Source organism: Leucopleurus acutus (assembly GCF_964270905.1).
Source record: "Leucopleurus acutus genome assembly, chromosome: 8".
Taxonomy (NCBI): domain Eukaryota; kingdom Metazoa; phylum Chordata; class Mammalia; order Artiodactyla; family Delphinidae; genus Leucopleurus; species Leucopleurus acutus.
This window is the reverse complement of record NC_139151.1, coordinates 9784424-9790021: the sequence shown is the minus strand read 5'-3', so window position 1 is coordinate 9790021 and position 5598 is coordinate 9784424.

Here is a 5598-nt window from a genome sequence, read left to right as displayed (position 1 = left end):
CACTTGGGAAACTTTTAGAAATGCAAATTCTCAGGCTCTACGACTTCCCAGACTAAATAAATCAGAAACCCTGGGAGTGTTTTTAACAAGCCCTCCAGGCAATTTTGATGCTTGCCAAAGTTTGAGAACCATTAGTCTACAAAACTATGTGGGTATGGACCAGGGAGACTGGTAGGAATGGAAGGGAAGGGAAGGGAAGAAGCAATGGTTCCTGCAGGCCAATCTGGTTAGCCCCATGGCGTGTTCGAAGCAGAGGAAGCAGAGAACAGCTGTAAACAGAGATGACACTGCACACGGTGGATTTTCCCAACTCAGCTTGGCACCAGTGCTGTAGACACTAACCCCCCAGTTCGCCCTAGGTTAGAATGGTGACCGTACCACGACCTTCAGACTTGGGACACGGACTCAGCCTTCAATTCGTGCCACTCCAGAGAAGTAGCTGCACAGTGTCGAGTCCAGGTAAGGTCAATCAGGGCTGTGTTAACTGCTACCGACACTCAGTTTCAACTCTCTCCACTCCCTTCCAGATCCATGACAGGCCCACCTCACCTCCTTGGCAGTGTAGTGTATTGGAAAGCCCCCTTAGCACACCCTCCCACCTCCTCCCACTTGGGGTTGGGATACCTGGATTGAATGGTCTGATGGTTTGAGTTACCATCAAACCTCTGGCAGCACTCAGCACCTTGCTCCCTCTTCTGTTGGACGGAGAGAACACTACAGTGGGCCCTCTGGGTCCGTTGGTTCTGCAATCAGAGATTCCACCAGCTGTGGATCGAAAATACTGAGGAAAAAAAAAATTCCAGAAAGCATAACTTGAATTTGCTGAGGGAGAGCAACTATGTACTTACATAGTGTTTACACTGTATTAGGAGTTTTAAGTAATCTAGAGATGATTTAAAGTATATAAGAGGATGTGCATAGGTTATATGCAAATACTGGGACATTTTAGATAAGGGACTTGAGTATCCGATTTTTGGTATGGGGGTCCTGGAACCAATCCCCAGAGGATACCCAGGGAGGACTGTACTTACTAAAGGGAAATGCTATTTAAATGTACAGTATCGCAGCACCTATAGTACTTACAGCATGGCAGGCATTATTCCTTAGTATTTTTCTGCCACCCGTTCCCATCCTCCCCCCATCCCGTCTGCCTGTGTCTCCCTACCTTGCATTTTTAGCACAAAATGGGCATTTAAATGGTGTGGAATGAACAGCCGAACCATGCTTCTACTATCTGCTTTTTTTTTTTTCTCTAGCTGCTGCCCAGAAGTGTCAGGCCAGAGCCAGGGGCTCAGACTTTGCCAGTCTCTTCCAAAGAAACCACTCTTTTTAAGGGGAAAGCAATAAGCTTATTCCGGCGCCTCCCTGCGGCGCCTCCCTGCCTTCCAGTCCTCCTCCCCACGCGTGGGTACACAAAGAGCCGAAGCGGAGGTGGCAGTGGGGGGGGACGGGCTCTGTACATCCAAAGTACAGGATGTACTCCGCCCGGAGTCCGTCTAACTCCGCTGCAGACGGGAAGATGGGGCCTGGGCCGGGAACGGAGCCTTACCCCCCCCCACCCCCCCCCACCCCCCGGGCTCGGGGCCTGTCAGGCCGCATCTGCTCCAAATTTATAGCTCCTCCTCGGGCCGCCGCCGGCCTCTCCACGGCCTCTTTACCAAGTGCAGCCCCAGCTGAGACCCCTCCCGCGGGGAGGGAGAGGACACACCCGCGCCCGCCCCGGGCTGGGGGCGGGGAGCAGGTGTGAAGCGGGGGTCGCAGCCGCGCGCGCGGTCACTCTCCATCGCACCGCGGAGACCCGGTTTCGTTCCCTACGTGCACACAATGGGGCCGGGGCCTGGCCGAGGGCGGCTCATTACCCCGATGGGCCGGGGAGCGGGTGTTGAAGGATGGGGGAGAGGGGGAGGGCCGGCCGCCGGATCGCTGCGCGCAGACCCCGGGGCCGGAGCGCGCGAGGGCGGAGGGGCGAGGCCTGCACCGCAGACACAGGTCCAGTTGCGGCCGAGCTCCGAGCCTCGCCAAACCCCCAACGCCCAGGCCAATCTGGGCCCCCAAGGCCGGGCGGGAGGAGGAGCCAGGGAACAACAAGAGGCCCAAGGGGGCTGGGGAGGGACGGGCGGCGCCCGGGGAGCGCGCCCTGCTGGGCTGCTGATTGCCTATTGTCCGCGTCCCCTCCACGCCCCGAGCCTGGCCGCCGCCCCGCGCGCTCGCCTGGCGTTAACTCCTTCTCCCTGCTGGCCCCGTCCGTTCGAAAAGAGCAGCTAGCGCCGCCGGCGCGTGCCGGGGAAAGGGTCTTTCAAGGAGGGAGCCTGGGGGGAGGAGAAGAAGGGGAGGCAGGAAGCAGAGGCTGCACAGAAAAGCACTAGCCGGCCTCCAACACCGTCCCTCACTCGTGCCTGGGGATCACGGGACTTTCACTCGCTCCCCTCCCGCGCCCCAAATGCTTCGTCTCCCCAGGTTGACGACTCTCTTCTCTAGCCCGAACTGTTCCGGGAGAGATGCCCCCTTTTTATTTTATTTTATTTTCCTGGGCAGTGGAAGCCTTTGTCTGGGCTTTGGAATGCTGAGATAAAAGCTGGGACGTCTGGACAGGTGTGTGTACCTTTGACGTTGAGGTAGAAGACTTGGATAGAGGAGGGAGGGAACTAAAGGAAGTGTGCTAGGTTGTGACGGCCCCTGACACCCAGCTCCCTGCTCCCTAATCCTGGGGTGTCTTCTGTCCCAGGGAACTCGTGCTGGTCTTTATGGCTTTGTTTCATGCTCCTCTTTGCCACACTCTTACGTTCCCTGGGAAATGGGCACCTCTGGGAAAGGACCTGAAAAGGGACAGCGAGGTCTAGAGATAAAGCGCCCACCACTGAGGGTTTGGACTCACGGGGGGGGGGTGGGGGGGTAGCGTTGAGTGGAAGCTGAAGCTCACCAGAATCTGGCAGCTCGTGGACCAAATCCAGGCGACAGACACATTTTGGCCCGTTAAGTATTTTTAAGCATTCTACTATGGATAATAGCATATTCTGGATAATAAACATACAAAATTAGAGAGAGTAATAGAAGGAGCCCCATGGATCCGTCACTCAGCTTCAGCACGTGTCCATTCAAAAACAATCTTCCTTCATCTGTCCCCACCTCTCTCCCCTCGTGATTTTGAAGCAAATGTCAGAAATCATATTCTTCTGGAAATATTTCAAAGTAGTCCTAAAAGTTAAGGTCTCATTAAATAACATAATAAGAGTAATAACATTGTCACACCTAAAGTATATCTCCCAATACATAATCAATATTCAAACTTCCCCAGTTGTTTCAATGATTTTTCTTCCTTCTTGTTGTTCAGATTAGGATCCAGATGACTCTGTACAGTGCAATGTCTCTGTTAACTGGAGGTTCGCCTCTAATCTTTCTCTCTTTTTTCTTTGCAAGTGACAAAACTGGGTCATTTGTTCTGTAGAGTTTTCCACAGTCTGAATTTTGTTGAATGTATCCCCGTGGTGTCATCTAACACGTTCTTCTGCCCCTATATTTCCTGTAAATTGGTTGTTAGATATAAAGGCTTGATCAATGAATGCTTGATATTTTTTTTGCAAGAGTACTTCATAGGCAATACTGTGTAATCGTATCAGGAGTAATGTCTGCTTGTCTGTTTTTTGTTGTTGTTATATCAGCATCCAGTTTCCAGAAAAGATCATTGCCTGGATCCATTACTTCATTAGGGATTGCCAAATTGTGGCATTCTAATTCTGTGATTCCATCTTCATTTATTAGCTGGAATACTTTTCTAAAGAAAACCTGTCATCAACTATTTGTTTACACTTCGGTGCATCCAAGTAGAAAAGGTAGGATAAAGGCTTGATTCTTTTCGTTTACCTATTATTTCTCAAAATAATGAACCAATTCCTTAGCATTCTCTAAAGGTAAGCAATGATTTAAAAAAAAAATCATTATGGGGGCTTTCCTGGTGGCGCAGTGGTTGAGAGTCCGCCTGCCGATGCAGGGGACACGGGTTCGTGCCCCAGTCCGGGAAGATCCCACATGCCGCGGAGCGGCTGGGCCCGTGAGCCACGGCCGCTGAGCCTGCGCGTCCGGAGCCTGTGCTCCGCAACGGGAGAGGCCACAACAGTGAGAGGCCCGCGTACCGCTAAAAAAAAAAACAAAAAATCATTAATCATTATGAACTCATGGATTTAAATACATTAGATACGTTTCACACCAAGCATGTTTGGACTACATGGGTATTGTTAAATTAGGAGGCACCATATTAAAAATTCTGAGTTCTGGTTTCTCCTGCAGATGATCTGGCAATCCTGAGCCCTTTTCCAACATGGCTAGAGCAGTCTGTTGTTGAAGGGCACTGCCCTCGTTAGTGGACATTTATTCTTCTCCTGGTCTGCTCAGATCTTTTCTGTTACCTCCCTGGACACTGCAGGTGTGAGTTCGTAAACCAGATTCAATCTGTATTTCATCTTACAGATGAGAGAACTGGTGAAGTAATTTACCTACCTGGGACTAGAAGACAAGTCTCCTGGTCGCCTCCTCAGAGGAGAGAACCAGCTGGACTCTGCCTTACCTTTAATTCGAGCTGAGTCAGAGACCTTGAAACACCTCAAGACAACCTTCCTCCCAGTTCCCAAAACACACTTTGCAGAGGAAACTTGAGGCTATCCCAAGTTCCTCTCTCTCTCTTTCTTGCCTTCTACACCCAATCAGTCACCTACTTGCTAATTAGCCTCCCTGCCTCCATTCCTGTCCCCTCCAATTCATCCTGCTCATCAAAAAGAGGTGTTCCAAACCATAAGTCTGATCATGTCACTCTCTGGCTTAAAAATCTGTCAGTAACTTCTCATTGCCTTTAGGTTAGATCTAAGTCAGCCTCCTTTGCACGTCAGACAAGGCTCCCCATGACCTGCGTCTTACCACATGCTGTCCCCTTGTCATGAGCTTGTCCTCCAGCCAGACTGAATTACCCACAGGACTCTGCACACACAGTGCTGTCTATATTTTGTCCTCTGTACTTTCTATTTGCTTCTTTAAGCACCCACTCCTTCCCCAGCTAACTCTCACTTATAGTTTAAGTCCCCTTCAAGCTTTGATCTTCTTAGGAAAACTGCTTTGGGCAGGCCCTGGCTGCATTTCCTGCTGTGTTCTTCACTTCTGTGGCCTCCTGTGTGGGTTTTTGTTCTTGTATTCTCTTTTTCAAGTTAGGTTCGTTTTTCTCTTCCACTTGTCTCCCACCTGGACAATGTGGGAGCTTCCTGGGGCCTGACAGGTGCCATGTCTGTATCTCCAACACCTAGAAGCGCAGCACACAGTAGGCGGGTCAGCAAAGATTTTGGTTAGTAAATGAAATTAGACCAGAGAGATGAAGCTTTGTGGACTTTTTTGGACAGAAGGAAGTCCTCCCTTCCGTTGTAGGGAGGGGGCTTGATGCAAATGACACCACTACAGTAAACTCACAGATGCCAAGTATTGGCTAGGGTTGCCTGGGGCTGATGCAGCATCTTGGGGACCAAGCCTGTGTCTGCTGCCCTGGCTGAGCCACGACCCGGGCCCGGCTTGGTCTTGTCCGTCCGAGGACACGTGTGTGTGTGTGTGTGTGTGTGTGTG